The sequence below is a fragment of the Puntigrus tetrazona genome, chromosome 15 (genome assembly GCF_018831695.1).
Source record: "Puntigrus tetrazona isolate hp1 chromosome 15, ASM1883169v1, whole genome shotgun sequence".
Lineage (NCBI taxonomy): Eukaryota > Metazoa > Chordata > Actinopteri > Cypriniformes > Cyprinidae > Puntigrus > Puntigrus tetrazona.
The window spans coordinates 4356152-4373424 of record NC_056713.1 but is presented as its reverse complement, the minus strand read 5'-3'; the positions used below and the strand labels follow the sequence as shown (position 1 = coordinate 4373424).

Below are 17273 nucleotides of genomic sequence, written 5' to 3'. Positions count from 1 at the left end.
TAAACTGTTGTTTATTGCAAGATTATTACATTTAAGATTTATGTATCATGACTGTGTAAACAGTTTACATCTATTTGGACTATACAAACTAAAAACTTATTGTGATGCATATTCATAAAAAAACTGTTGTGATTCATATTCATACATAAATGAAACAAGAAATGCACGACTCTGTAGTATCCAACAAAATACACATTAACCAAGTTTAAACTGTGTACTACCTAATAGTCTAAATGAAATATTTTTTTATTATTTTAGATGCATTATTTATATACACAATACATCTAAAAACTTTCGATTCATTTGTAGTAAATGATTAGTACTTTTTCTTAACCGTGTTCATCATTTGAGTGTATTTGTTTTCACGATTTAAAACAGATTTATGCTCACTTAAGCAATTTGGAATAAACTTATCTTGAAAAATGATTAATTTAATAAACCGAAATAATTTTTTTTTCTTTTACTCGATCTTATTCATTTTTTATGCAAATACAACAGCACAAATCTTCAATTTGGGCCTAAAGTTGTAATTCGAGTGAGCTTTTCAGTTTTTGTTTGGGTCATTGCTTTTATATCGAAGCAAAATGCGAGCCCTGAGCTAAACCGTCAGCGCTTCTGGTATAAATCAAACACCACATTATTATCATCCGATAGCATCAGCATACCGCATGTGTACTCCCACAGTAAACAAGCGTATTGAACGGCCTCTCTTTATCCTTTGGCGAAACTGCAAGATAGCAAAACAGCCACACAGCGTACAGAGGACAAGAACACACGACTGCCTGATCGAGGAGGAGCTCTGTGTTACTGGATGAATAACAACCTCAAGACGTCAGATGCATTGTCACACACTGTCTCGCATTTCTCCTGCATTTTTCTCTCCCTTTCTCACTTGCCGTGCATTTTTTTTTGCATCTCCTGTTTTTGTCTTTGAAAGCAGGCAGCACTGGCTGACAGCGACACTTACAGCACACTGGAAATATGTGACAGAAACCCGGAGAATGCTCACAAAGCTACATATTTGGCATGACTTCAATAAAGCGTGTTCTTTTGTGCTAACACCCGTTACTTCCCTTCTCCTCTCTTACACGGCCGTGTTGCACTCACCTCATTAGGTGTGCCTGGGAGAGGAGGTGAGACGGTTACTGTGACAACCGGAGAGATAGCGAGACAGGAAAGCTGAGCGTGTCTGGCGCTAGAACTCTGAGAGTGTGATGTGTCAGGTGTGTGACTTGGACAAGAACTGTATCCTGTTCGTATCAGAAGACTAAAGCAAAGAAGGCGCAACAAAGATGTCAGCTCGGAATAAATGCCGCCTCAGCCATCGCTCTCAGCTTTTTGTAGCAACACGTACGTTTCTCAAGAATCGCTGAAACAAAAAAATGAAAATTCTCTCATTATTTGGCCTTGTGCTGTTAGAAAACCGTATTCTTTATTTTGTTTTCTTGGAATGTTGAAAAAGAGAACTGTAGTTTCCCTGAGAACTGTAGTTTATACAGACTACAGGCAGGCCAAGGTCAAAAAGAACAAACGACACCATAAAAATGATTCCTATTGTTATATTCCAAGATATTCCAAGCCAAATGCGAGAAACAAATACTCACAGGTGGCCTTGTGTCATTGATGTCAAAACACTATTCCAAGCGTGACATGCCAGTTCAAATTTGCTAAATAGACAATTAAATGGAAGATCGCAAATTACTTTTTTTTTCCTGCTCCCCAATGCTACATTTTCAATAAAGAAGACCAGCTCATTCAAGTACAGTCCAAGCCAAGAAATATCAACCCAGGTTCAATCGAAATTCAAACATTCGTGACAGTGAAACGTCCAGGGAGTGGTGCTAAAACACAGGTTCAATACACGACTCTCGTGTTGGAAATATCTTCTACACAAAACCCAACCAATGCAAAAGTGATATAAAAATGCATTTGTTGATGCACCCAGAGTATAGCCTAATCTGGTTCTGTCTGGACATTAGTACGATTTTCTCTAAATGACGAATTTGCTATTTAAAACTCTTTTTTTATCAGTGTCTGCATGTATAATTCAGTTTAGGCTGTTTGCAAGGGACGTTTAGAGTCCAGGGCATGAAACGATTGCTGCAAGACACTGGCGGAGTGAATGAGGCTTGAGAGAGTTGTGAGTGAAGGCGTGGGCGCAGCCTCCACCGTGTTGCCAGATCCGGCATTTTGGACTCGACAGTAACCGACAGTAATCAAAAAAAAAGCCAGCAGACAGGATATTGCTGACAGGTTGTCACATCCGTAAGGCAAAACGCGTAAAAATATCATAGTCTTATTTGGCAGTAACGTCATTAAAGCCTTCAAAAGCAGTAACATTGAACAGAAAAGACACGGATCGGTAGAACAACAAGGTTGCTGAATGAAATGAAATATGCAAACACTAGCAGCACGTCATTTCTGCAACAGGTAGTTTGGCAAAACAATAATATTTAAAAAGTTTTTAAATATCTGGCAACGTATCAGCAATATTATGTTATTGCTTGAGTTAATGTTGTTGTGTCACAAATAGTTGTGACATATTTTTAGGATAGTAGGTATATTTTTTTAAGACAATTTGATTTGAAGCATGAGGGACTCTTTATTTCATTGATGCAAAGAGCAGTATGCTGTATTTGTTTCAGAATACGCTTAAACTGTATGTGACACCTTTGTCCTACAGTGTGTGTGTGTGTGTGTGTGTTGATGGCTCTTGGCTATGACAGAAAGAGATGTCTTCATGACCCAATAAAAAGGTCAGGCAAACTAGGGGAAAACAGAAGGACAGTGTGAGCGTTTCAACAAGGAGGACTTAAACAGAGATGCTGCCCCTACAGTGTGGATGACCTTCACACTGTGATGAGAAATCAGGGTCCTTTAAATCCAAGCTTGCTTTCTTCTTTTAACCGGCTCTAGATAAACCTCTATATAACATATACTGTTTATATTACCTCTAGGTAATTTAGAATATATATATAGTAGTATATGATATTTAAAAAAAGCAATAAACAACCTTAAAAATAAATTTAGGCGAGAAAGAGAAGAAATTAAGAATTAAGCTTATTTTTTCTTATCTCAATTGCTTTTGTTTTCAGCATAAACCTCCACATTTTTGTGCACACAAACAAGACAAAATAATGGTTCAGGTATGCGGTTTTAAGGATGCTTATACAGAAAATCATGAAAGAAATACAGAAATTGCAGTCCAACTGATGATGGAGTTCTAACCATATGCGTCTGTATTTAGGCGCAGAGCTAAACATCACTGAGCAACGTTTGTAATGTGAGGCTGGGCTCGGTGGGAGGAGGGCTGTCTAAATTTCATTGAAATCCTCCACTAAAAATGTCCTTTTCAAGACTAATTACTGTCAAAGCGGGTAACAGTCAGCAGAGACAGGCAGCGAGGCTTAGAGGTAGACAGAAATGGGCGAGAGGGTACAATAAGGGCGAGATTAATGTGAAGATAAAACCTGCACTGTGCACACACGAGACCACCATCCCCTGGGCGATCGCTGGCTCGCGGCAGCAGCAGCACGCGAGGCTGAGATCGGCACCGGTCCATATGGTGCAGATCCTGTAACGTACGCACAGCTGTGCCCGTACGTAACTGGCAGACATTAGACAGAGGTCTCTCCAGATTGAATGAGATGTAATCAGATTAAGTAGCAGCAGCTGCCACAGACGGCCCTTGTTGCTTTGTTTTATGAGCCTTCCTGTACATGTGTACACACGCCGAGCCGCCAGACAAACGTCTGCACAACGCCTCTTAATGTTCTAGAGTGCCATTAACATACATTACAGGCTGCCAATGTAAGGGTGAAATGCGGTCAGTGGCGATGGATGAGCTCTCTGACAGTATTTATATGCTATCTTCTCTGCCAGCACTAACCTTGCACGTACTGGAAGTGTTAGTAGGCTCGGCTGATGGGCTCAAGACTCTAACCGTTTCCCATAAAAGCTGAGGAAAGACACATAAGGCATCGGGTTATGCTTTGATTATTCCGCGGCAAATGGGCCTGGCCCTGTTCGAGGCATGGCCATAAATCAGCCAAATGCACAGCGAGTGACACCCAATTCTGTGCATGACGCGTTTACACTTAAAGCTTCCACGATGCTTAGTTTTTCTGCCTGCCTTTAACATCTTGCGCATGGTCAAACATCCTGGACATTTTTTAAGGATCCTTCATTGACCGTAGAGACTGTCGACATCTGGTCTTTGTATACTCCACTTGAGCAGAGGGCTGTATGCATCCTTTATTACATTCTTTTGTAAAGAGTGCAAAGCCATTTTTTTTTAAGCCATCTTCTGTTGTTTTTATAGTCAGTTTTCTTCTTTTTCGTCAAGTATTTCTAAAAGCAATGTCACAAATCCAAGTGCAGTTAATTCAGGATGACAATTTCAAACTACCATAAAAATTATGACAAATGGACAATGGAGATATACTTTTAGGCAACTTACAGGCAACTACTCAGAGTTTCCACTGAGTGAGAATCTCAGTAGCAGTGGTAAGTGCAAGAACACAGAGGATGACCACAAGAAATGTTATGGGTCAGACAAAGTTCAAATGAGCCAGCTGAGAAACTTGATTAGTTGTCTAATTGGAAAAAGCATTGGAATGTAGAAATTATTTTGCAGGGATTTTCAGCTTTCAAGGTCCATGTTTCTGCAAAGTTTAGCCCCAAACCGAATCAAAAACATCTGACCAAGCTAAACAAGTTCTTCAGGATTACTAGAAAGTAACCGGAAGGTGAGTTTGATCAAGGTTGAAGCTAAACTCTGCAGGAGAGTAGACCTTGAGGGTCAGGGTTGAGAAAACCTGTCAAAAACCATAGTATCTTGGCTGATTATTAATATAGTTGCATAATGTTCATCCAGTGATCCTACAATTATCGCTAAAAAGCATGTAAGTGGGCAGTTACCCTCTTAGGGGTCACACATTCAGGACACATTTAGTCTGCTTTTGGGTTCATTTAGCAACCATGTGGCAGAAGTTTATGTTTTGTCTTAGGTTGTGTGTGGGAAGCTACTATTTTCTCTGTATTGTGGCAAGAAAACAACTCAAACTATGAATATCATCTCCAAAAAAAAAGTGGTGAACATGGCAATATGGTTCATACGCCCATGGTCAACGCTCCCTAAACCCCACTTTGAGTTCCAATTCGCAGCGCTAACGCGCACAAGTTAATGTGTCGCAACTGATTGGAAATAAATGTCTCTGTAAGTCAGTGGGTCACATTCGTACGCAAGCACTGGGTGACGTCAGGACAGAGGGTTTCCCCTACAGCACGGAGACTGTCACACAGTATATAACGCTAGTAGAAGAGTTAACAGCTGTGTTAGCCTGCTAGGGCAGATATTCCCTCGTCATCACTGGAGTGAAATACACTCCTGCATTATGCAAGAGATAAAAATGAGCGTAGAGACTCTCTCTGATCATCGATGGCAAATCGGGGAATCAGATGGCAGGGAGAAGCAGGCGGCGCTTTCATCCTCGATTGAAGTCACTTTGCGCAAGGGATCGCTCCCTTTGTAGCGACACTCTGTTGTTTGATAGCAGAGAAGCGCCAGCAGCGTGCAGGGAGGTTGGGGGTGGTTGTTCCAACAAACAGTGTGGCATATGGTTCCTTCCATTTTGGCGATGACAAGTGACAAGTTAACAGAGCAGTCGGCTGTGGGTATACACGAGAAGGAGGGGTGGGGAACCGTCGAGAGGAGGGTGCGCGACGCTAACTGCTCTCATTTGTTCGTGCCCCCGGGCGCTACAGTACTCCTTTATGTAGATGAATTAGTAACAGAGTCCTCTGTTCAGAAATGATGTATAAATACATTAGAAAAAACGGCAATAGCTTAGCGGTGCTACAGCTCAGAATGCAATGTCAACAGTTGCCTCAGGGTAACTGCTCCCATTTTTATTAAATTACAATTGAAGGATGAAAAACGCAGCTAAATAAATGGGGCTTCTTCTTTCTGCTGTTAATTGACATCTTCCCACAGGACCTCTGTTGCCCTCCTGAGACCCGTATCCTGGGTAGAAGCTCTATAAACAGACTCAGGCTTAGTGAAGATCCCCAATCACTGTAAACACCATCAAAATCTGATGTCTGTAAACCGATTCTAATCCAAGACGTCTCTAGAAGTAGCAGAAACTGCTTATCACTTTGAGTAAAATGTAAAATATTTTCTCAAATCCCAGACCAATTAAAACCATCCTGTTGAGGTATCGTTTCCCAAGAAAAAACACTTTAAGACCTCATGAAATAGTTTGACAAGCAGACTTTTCTTTCTTATGTTGGGGTGGGACTTATTGAAGGTCTTTTGTCTTTTAAAATGGCCAGTACTTTAGTTTTCTATTATAATTCGGCAAAACCCAGTTTGACCCAGATTTGCCAATATAATGAACAATTCTTTCAAAACCAATTGATTGTCGGTCAAGGGAAGTCTTTGTTTTCACTTGTCATCAGGGGCTACATGCAAAAACAACACAAAACGCTAGTATTATTGTCTGACTGGATTCATTGTAGTTACTTACTGGCTGTTTTGTCAGCAGCATTCTATAAATATTAGTGTATTTATATTGTATGTATATTGTATTGTATTTATATTGTATGTATTAAATATGCATTCTACGAATATATTGATTAATTATCCAATCGCATGAGTAAGCAACCTTTCCAAAAACGATCAAATGTCTAAATGTATAATTTAAATTATTTAATCAGTAAGAATAAACAAAAAAAAAAGTGCTGATAAAAATAATAATGAAAAAGAGCAGGAATTCTTAAGTAATTGTTAAGTTCATGAGAGAATGGACTAAAAGCCACAGAAAATCCACAATACTCCAAGTGAGTTTGCGTATGGGCAAGGGCTCCTGGATCAGCACCATGGACAGGGACACGGCCGGTTGAGTATCTCGCGTACAGTACGCTATTAAACCTTTTGACAGCGCTTTTCAATGCTAATGCTAAGAAGCACCTTTCCTACATATTCCTAATATGTTAAATAGTCTTTCAACAACCAAGAAACAGCTTTTAACAGCTAACATTCGTCAGCTTTCCGCGGCTTACTACAATGCAATATAGTACAAGCGTTAATTATTGACAGGTTTTATTTAAATAAGACTGTGCTGTAACAGCACATTGGCTTAAGAGATATTTATTCTAACAGGCATTCTGATCTAAAGCACAGCACAGTGTGGAGAAATTACCAGGGCAATGGTACTGATGGGAAATTAGCATCATCTTACAGACTTCAACCCTATTTGCACCATACTGAAACATCACAGATGAACACCGAGTTCAGATGCAATTCAAAGATAAAAGCTTCTCCCCACCTCACCCATAAATTAGGCCCGATTGTTTCTCCAGGGAAGAGGTTTTGAGAGCTCTGGCGGGAGTGTGTGTGTGTGTGTGTGTGTGTGTAGTAGGAGGGGGTGGGGTGCTAAAGAGAAAAGGAGTGAGAGAGAGAAAGAGGGAGGGAGATGAAAAAAGCGACCATTGTAATTTCTGCACAGCGTGCTTTCCATACTGATTGCTGACACATTGTAACAGGCGATGTGGCTAATGGGGGGTCTATTTTTAGCACTTCAAAAATAAAACGATAAAGAGAGGGAGAGAAATCTCATTCACAATCATGCCCGCAACACTGAAGTACTGAGGGAGGAAGCAAATGTTATGGGCAGCCAAGCAACTAATAGGGTTGAACCCCAGCACTCGCAATAATACGACCACTTATTAGATCCCAATTAGGCATTAAAAAGCCACACTCACTGCTGTTTATTGATGCAAATCAGGCTGCAAAAGATATTTTAATGCCAAAAGAAGCCTGAATGATTACATAAACTGAGCTTGTTATACACTGATGAGTTTTTAACTGCATTAGAACATCTGACAACACAATACAAAGACAAAGAGGATCTTAATTAAACGACTTGTATGAATGCACCTATTTTCTATAGTCATTTTAAGATTAGGTTGTGGATCTTAATACTCAAATTAATTTAAACTTGGCCATATTTACCTTTTTAATACACCATGGTAGCACAACAAAACCAACAGTTTACAGATGGATATCAAGGAGGGAAATTGAACTTCACCTTCAACTTTCCACTCAAATAGCTATCCCAAATTTGGGGCCCCATACTGACATGAAACACTTTTCACAATATGACCTAAAATCATATGGAATAATGTTAAGTCTCTGTACTAGTGGCGGCAAACAAAAATAATGCGCGCTTCCAAAACACTCTTCCGACCCCTTCCAAACAGTTAGTCCAAAACTTACACAATAGTTTGAGCCAAAAGTTGGCCTCATTGAATTAAACGAAATAATGCTTTAGAAGCCCCCTCTCTTGGGAAAGCCAAGTTACAAATAGACTGTGGAATCCAAAAATGGTATCCACACAAATTCATTTATTACACACAGACAGTATCATACCTAACATCTTCGTCCATGGATATAATAAATCATTCCACATATAATTATTTACCCCAGTAGGTACCAGAGCAGTTTCAGCTAAGTCTCATAAACCCAAGGCTCAACCCTTCTGTTGTTGTTGAGGAACCCAACTGTGAAACCAAATGGATTTGGACGTCTTTAAACACAAGGAGCTGGCGTGACAGCTCTTTGATCTTGATTAATCTGAGAAAGCTTTGCCCGGTAAGTATATCAAGCCACTAGATCACTAGGTCAGCAAACAGAGCACCAAGAATTAGGTTATGGCCAACCCCATCATCCCATCGCGTGAATAAAGAGCATCTAGACTCTCGATCCTACACTCAACTAATGACATTTTTACAGAACAGTTCAGGTCCTCTGATGTTGAGTATTGCCGAAATGCAGTCACAAACGTTGCTGAACTATCTAACAGGTATCCTGAAGAAATATTTTCCCGTGTCACTAGGAGCATGGACGATGCCTAAGGCAGAGGAAGTCTATTGCAGTAATTCTTTTTCGCTCTGTTGTACTAATTCTCATCGTCTCCATATGTTAGGAGGATTAGTGTCACGTCTGAGACTGATCTCTATATGGGGCGTGCAGTAATGACTTTAAAGGTCTTGCTATTTGGGCAGCTTACAGTTCTTCCTGACATGTCTGAATGTATGCAAAACAAACATTTCCATTCAGCTAACGTAAATAACTGAAATATGAAAACAAATAAAATAATGAATAACAGCAATGACGTAATTAATGTGCCTAATAAAAAAAGAATAAAATAAATAATAATACTATTACTATTACTATTATTACTATGTAATAATACTATTATATTTAACATAAAAGTGAGCATTTAAAATAGCATTATTTTATATTACACTTAAAAAAATTCATGCTAATATAGCATATAATAAATTAACACTAACACTTTATTTACTTTCATATGAATTTTTGAAACTTAAAATAAATTAAATTAGCTCTAAGATTTTTTGATTGAGCTTGTGAATGTGTAAAACACTTTTGTGGATTCCTGATTATACTGTTTAAAATAAAGTTATGGTTAGCGGCAAAATTTCGTTCTCCTTGACCCACCACATCTTACAGTCTTGCACTAGTTAGTTCTGCTAGTCGACAAAATTGGTTTGAGTTGATTAGTCAAGAAATGTTCCACCTAAGGTGCACTTATTTTCCAATTATGCTTTACATTATGCTAGCTAGGCAGTGAGTTAGGTTGTTGTAAGAGAAGTCCACCACCGAAGCGACTAGCCGAGAAGTTCAATTCAAGTTTATTTGTACTTTCACAATACAAATAGTTGCAAAGCAGCTTTACAGTAAATTTTAAGTTTCTACATTATATTTAGGAGTCAGTTAACTGCACATAATCAAACAGATAGTGAACATTATTAACTGTGATGATTATATGTTGCAATTAAACTGATTGCAATTACGTTTGGTAGTTATGTATGCTTGTCCAGGTTAGAAGTAAAAGGAATAGCTTCTAAAGGCCTTTGATGAGTCAGTTGGTTAAGATAAAAACATTATTTTAACGGTAGGATTTATTGCGTACGCTCGTCAGTTTGGGTGCGCCAATCGCAGAATCCAGTAACGTTGTTTCAATTTCTAAGTTTCCATTAGGATTCTATCAGCCAGGTCAGGTTTGGCATACAATGCTATCCCCAGAGAGGTTTAATCCGCACATAAACAACCCTATAAGCTGTGACGTGGTCCAGCCCTGTGTCCAGACGTGGATGTGCAGCTATACCCATTAGGGGTGGGGTGTACGGGGAGGGGGTGGCTGGTCCTGTCATTAGAACGGCAGGCTGCCTCTCTTTAATGGGCCAATTGTGTAACCTGATAAAGGGCAATCCATCTGCGGTCCCCGAGTCAACTCTGACATGGTTTCCAGGGAAACGGCACCCACGGGAGTGGGCGGGAGACCTTGAAGGGGGAAATATTCTTCTGCTGCGCTGTCTGAAAATAACCAGAGGAGAAGGAGGGTGGGGAAGAAAACGGAGGAGACGAGGAGGAGGACAGAGCAGCCGTGACACATGCACACGCCGCTGTCTGAGGGGTTAACTCTAATCAGACGTGACAAACGCCTTCCCCGGGACTGAGTGACAACGCCACAGCAAAATTGCACGTGAGGTCTGCGCAGAGAGATGACTAAACTGCAAAAAACCTTTGTAATGACTGCTAAGACAAGCTATTTTTGGATCGCAAATTAATTATTCTAACAAATCCACACTGACTGCGTTCGACTGAAATAACCTTGTGATCTCAATGTACCCATATTATGCTCATTTACAAGTTCATAATTTGCAATATATAAGTTGCTAACATAATCGCCATGTAATAGGTAAGATTCTACCATAATAGGTAGAATATTATATTTACATGATTTAAATGTTCTATTCTGACAAATTGGAGGTCAATCTAAAAATTGTTGCGATCTGTTCTAAGCGGTGAGAGTTTGTTTTCAGTAATGCTTTAGAAAAACTTATTCATACTATTAACTTTTCCCTCGATAAATTCTTAATTTGCTTCTTATTAATAGTTAGTAAGGTAGTCGTTACATATTGTTGTTAAATATAATGTCCTAAATATCGGGTAGGATTAGGGATGTAGAATAAGGCATTAATATGTGCTTAATTACTACTAATTAAAGGCTAATATTCTAGTAATGTGCACGTTAAGAAGTAACTAGTTAAGAGACCCTAAAATAAAGTGTTGTTTTCTATTGCATGTCTAAAAACTACAGTACAGAAATCTCTTCTTAAATCATTGCTTTTATCGTAAAATGTTCAATATCAAAACTTACCTTGCCTTGTCTCTCTCTCACACATACAAAGCACACATCTATTAAATACACGTCTACACTTTCTACATGCTTTATATGTTGAATCAGCAATCTAACAGACGTAAATATCCCTCACCATCTCAACTCTTAGCTGAAATCGAAACTATCGGGTAATATTTTTGACTGTGAAGTCAAAAGAAGACGTGCATTGGTGAGTTTATGCGCTGATTCCTAACACATTTTGTCTAGAAAACCTGGAATAAGCAAAGTCTTGCCAAATACAAGATTGAAATAGGCATAAGTTAGTTAAAGATCTGGCGTGTCATCAAAAAATGACCGACAGAAGACAGTAAAAATGATGATCCTATAAAAGAAAGTGTTGGAAATATGCAACAGAATCGACTAAAAGCCATCGTTGGTGATATCTTGAAATGATCACAGTGCTACAGTATGTACAGTATTTTCATATTAAGAGTCATATTATAATTGTTCTGTGCATTGTGAGTCAAATGTTCAGACACTCATTCTTTATTAGTACTATTCACTTTGTATAGCCACATTTTCTTATATAAATACACTACTGCTAAATGCTCAATGTCACACTTTAGTTTAAGTACCATATCTCACTATTACTATTTGTCTCAGTAGACTCCTAATTTGCTGATTTGTAGTAGTGAGGATTAAGTCATCTAAAATGCGGTCATGCAAAATAAGGCAAAAGCAATGCATTACTTTCCATAAAAAGTAAGTAAGTAATGTAACTAGTTGCTTTTTTTAAAAGTGGCAATCCATTAGTCTCGCCTCTTTGTCGCCACCTCTGTTCAAAAATCTGCAACTGCAGCAATTTGCGAAAATATCTTCCATTTTTGGCTAGCGTGGATCCATCACAGAAGCTGTTAAATGGATTGTCTATTCAGCAATTTGTCTCCCCCACGTCACTCCGGCACAATTTTAGATGGCGTCGCATACGTAAATGGCGTACGCGGCATATGTAAGCGGTTACGCCGTCGACGGTATGCTGTTTGCGCATTAGACATTTTTTTAAAATGGCGCCAGGGTGACGTGACACGAACAACGTGAGGGTGAATAATTCATGACAGAATTTTACTTGGGCGAACTATCCCTAGCTTTCAATTGAACTTGTTTTAAAATCGTACTTAGCCCAAACCTTTGAAATTGGGCGTGTAGGCTGTGTTTGATAGATTTTGGAAAATATTCGTATATCAGAAAAAATGTAAACCACTGGGTAATAATGTATATTTACCTAATTTTTCAGACAACTACATAAACATTTCTCTGTAGAAATGCCGGAAAGCACACCGAGGATGCTAGGAGAGACGCAGTAGAGCTGGTGGCGAGTGGCCTGTTCTCTGTGGTAGTCCTGCTCAGCTGGAGCATAGCAACAGACCTGCCCTCCCTATAAAAATAGGATGGGCCTCAGCGAGACCGCTCGAACACAGAGGTTACAACGCGCACTTCTCTTCATTGATTATGCGCCACAGCCCTGGAGTGAGCCGCTTACAAGACACATCTCCTCATCCCTCTATCTCTCTCCCTCCCCACACGTCATGTTTTCCTGCCATTTTCCCCCTTTTCTGCTCGTGTCTCACATTTGGGCCATTTTCTTGCCTACACACGCATAAATATTTCAAACCGAATTGTCTTCTTCCATCGTGTGAGGTTTTTTGAAAACATTATTCTTCCATCTTTTCGGAATGAAATGTTAATATTGTACTGGCTGATGGAGGTGGTCGGAAAAAAAAGAGGATAAGAAAGAGATGAGCTAAAGGCGTAGAGACACGGTACGAAGGTGATATAATGAACTAAATCTCGAGATTTTTTCAGCTCTATTCTAAGCATGTACAGCAAGCCGAAATGGAGGAAAAGAGAAATGAGCAGCCTTCCTGTCTGTAAAGAATGATTTACTGCTTTCATTCAATTGGCAGCGGGGCTTTGCTGACCATTTCGGTGGCAGCCAATCACGTCCTCAAACGCAAAGCCCTTCTCTCAACATGTCACTGCTGCATTCAAATAACTTGATGTTTTACTTTTCAACGTAATGTCACCAGAAAACCACAAATGAGATTTGTTTAATATCGCAAATGTTTCTCTGAGCAATGAGATTAAATAGAGTGCATGTGGACAGCTTTCCCTTGCTTTTCAGACTTTTCTCCAAAGAAATATGCCCATACATCCACGCACATATTGACTTCCCTCAACTAAATTACATTTTCCGAAGAAAAGGCTTGTGCAAAACTCGATGCTTGTTTCAGGGTGTCGCAGTACTGCTGAGGTGGTTTTAGCGTGTTCCTAGAGCTTTGGCAAGTGTTCTGGGAGGTTGCTGGGTGTTGCCAGGTAGATGCTAGGGTTGTATACACTGAAAATAATAAAACCGCAGCATAATTTATTTAAAAGTACATTTTTTATATTGGCTTAAGTGACAATCATAGTTGAAACTTGTTTTGGTCTTTTTGACTAAAAGCAAATAATACCAAAACCAAACAAATTAAATAAACAAAAAACTAATCATATTTTTTAATGATTTTAAAATAAATGTTTTGGTCTATTTTACTCACTCCAAAAAAAGGGGGGTGGGTTGTTGTTTTATTATTTGTTCTGTTCTGTTTTTACACGCATCACATCATAAATGTATTTATAGTTAAAAATGCGTTTACGATAAATGTGTTTACAATAAAATGTATATTTGAATTAGTACGTTGGTCTATATAATGAACTAAAAATAAAATAATCTAATCTTTAAAAATAATAATAATAATAACCTGTAAGAATTGAGAGAGATTTTTTTCACTGTACATCAACAGAGCCAAGTCTCTGGTTTCTGCTGTAAATACGGTATTTTTCTGCTCTCGCCTAAAGTTTCAGAAAAGATGTCAACAGCTCAAACTAGTGTTTCCCACAGATTTTCAAAGTCTGCAATAAAAAGCAATATGCGCTCAAAGACGGCTGAGCAACTGATCCGATCTATGCTATACACATTATTTACATTCTTGCAAAAACCTGTGTCAATTTTTATTCCTCACAAAAATATTGGTGCACGCGTCTGAACTGTGCAAAACTTGAATTAAAAACCACAGCGAGTCATTGCTGGACGGTTGCTAGGTTTCTTCCGAGCATTCAGGTGTCATACCTGTTTTTATGCGATCTCTCTTTAATTGCTCCATGAAAGCTGTGGCTGAACGATAATAATCTTGATAATGAACTGTCCACCTCTAAAAAAAGTTATGTGATCTCTCTCGTTATTTTAGTTATGCGCGCTTATTAATGGGTTTTCTCCTCACTTATATTTCGGTGATATTTTCTAAGAGCTCAGATTATGGATTAGGTGGGATTATGCAAAGGAGTCTGCACATGCACGCTTATCGCGCTCATTTCTTTGTCCTCTCAATGATATTCATGCAAATTCCCGCAGTGCCGTATCTTTGCTCACAGCTGCCAACTGGAACTAAAGGATTATGCAAGCAGCTTCAACAAGCAAATAGATTTCACCCACTTCAGAAGAATCACTAGTTACGCTGCTCTCCATCTGTCTGCGAGCCATTTACAAAATACCTTTTTTTTGGTAAATTTGCTTTTGCATGTTTTAATTGAGTGCTTTATAAAAGTGTTCAGTGGGTAAAGTGACTGCGGTAGTAACTAACAATATAAGGTAAACTGTTTCAATGGCTTTAACAGATAGTTCTTGTCATAACGCACTAATCATCGGATAAAGACACCAGGGTAATCGTTTTTGTATTATTTGTATATATTTGTACGTGTAAACACTTAAAGGTTTTATAGTCCCGACAGCATCTACTGTATAACTACTTTAGAGAGGTAAAAATCTTTTCAAATTACAAATGTTTTGTCGCGTGTGACCAAATTCAACCCACGGTATCAAGTGAAAAATGTCACCAATGCTGATATATTTATATAATATTTACGCGTCGTCCATACATCAACATGTTTCAGTCGATAAACGCTCTTAAAATCTATTTTTATACAGCAGCCGACTACCTCATTGTGAAAAGAGATACAGAAAAGGCATGAAAGTGACATTTACTGTGCAGTCAGACTCGTGTAAGAATGGGTTTGACCTAATAACCCGGCAATTATCAGGAATTAGGCCTAAAAGCTATCAGCATAGAGCTATGAAGAGAACACTGGGAGTTTTTAAAGCCATACTGATGGCATGTCTAGACGTGGATACTAATTTTATATATATATATATATATATATATATATATATATATATATATATATATACATACATATTTGTATTTGAAAGTGTACTAATTTAAAACCTAATAGTGTATCTTTTGCACCTTTATTTCTGAGAGTGCATAGTGAATATTTTCTATCATACATGATTACCAGCTTTCTTACAATAGCAGTTGCACTTGTGAAAAAAGCTTTCGCATAACAATTCTTAAATAATACAGTATGACTTTTTAAGTTGAATTGTCATTAAAAATATTTAGAAGTAAATTTGAATAAATGTGGTCCAGAAACAAGGAGATTTGTCTGTAGCACTTGACTTTACCGACACCAAACTAAAGAAAACAATCCAAAGAGTTAACAACGTGGAAATAAGGACCGAGGATCGGTATGCTAGAAACAATGAGGAACTAAACGAGGATCACGTGAAATATATTAATTATTTAATTAATAGGCAATGATAGAAAAGAGCACATGAACAAGCAAGTACATACAAACTAAAAGTCTAGGAAACAGAAAGCATAAAAAAAAATGTCCATGTTGCAAAATACAGGCCACACAGACATGCACTATGGTATTCTTTGAAGTAGGCTTATTAATAAAATGCATTTAAAAACATCTGCCATAACTCTCTAATAGCATTTCTGGGCCACGATACTTATTTTTGTAAAAACGAAAGGTCAGAGAGAGGGACATACTAACAGTCTAATTAAATACATCACTTTTAAATACACCAGACAATCAAGTACCTTTGCCAAAATAGAAATTTGCGTGTAAGAACTTAGCCAAACATAACCAACCATACCAGAACAAGTGCTTCTGGGAATTCTTTAACTAAAAACAACTTGTACGGAATCAACAGCCATCTGCAATACCCCGTGAGTGTTTTATGTCCCCGAGGAATAAGTATTAATTAACAGTTATTTAGAAAAGGAGGGTGCAGAGGCAGCGCCGCCATGGGACAACTCCATATGAGACACCATTATTAGCCAGAGGCCTGCTTGATTCAGATGCTGAGGTAGTTTACTCCCAAACCAGTCAACCTGTTAATTACTCCTGAAGGAAAACAGGCTAGTCTCATCTGCACCCTGTTTCCCATTCGTAAAGACTTTTGATCAAGACATTTTAACCGAAGTCAATTTGGCTCAAAAAAAAGTGTACATTAAAACCGCACGTGCTGTTAAAATAATTAAAGTATGTTTGATCCTAAAGTATCGCAAGCATTTAAATACGTTTAAGATCTTAAACATATTTGCTTCAAACTATTTAAGATAAAAACAAAAATGCATATTTAGACATGAGGATATTACGTGAGAACAACATTAATCGTCACCTATTTCAAATAGATGAAAATAAGAATATATTAACTATATTATTATGTAATAACTTCTAACGCAACAATTAAGCTTTTTTTGCAGTGTAACAACAAACGATTTTCACAGAAAATAGTGATTCAATCAGATACAAACCAATAAATATTGAAAAAATAATTGCCAATATCTTTAAATAAATTAAAATAAAAAAATTACGGACCTGTGAAAAAATGTTAGCATTCAGAATTAATAATTGGTAATGATAAAAAGCCTCCATTAACTGTGGATGCACCATTTAAAAAGCATTTATGTGAGAATATGTGTGATTGTGGTGTGTTGAGCAGCCATGAGAGTGTGAGATGCTGAATGTTGACTCTAGCTTTGAGAAACAGACAACAATTACATTTGCCCTGGGAGGATGGAGAAACCTGACCATGTTGCCATGGCAACACAAGTACAGCAGAAAGTAACGGAAAATCGATTCCAAATTTTTCCTCCCTTCTCTCTCTCTCTC

The 17273-nt window shown here is 38.2% G+C and overlaps 1 pseudogene; it reads right to left on the bottom strand.

The window, feature by feature from the left end:
- The window catches only part of LOC122358884, a 117116-nt pseudogene that overhangs the window by 70069 nt on the left and 29774 nt on the right, over nucleotides 1-17273 (bottom strand).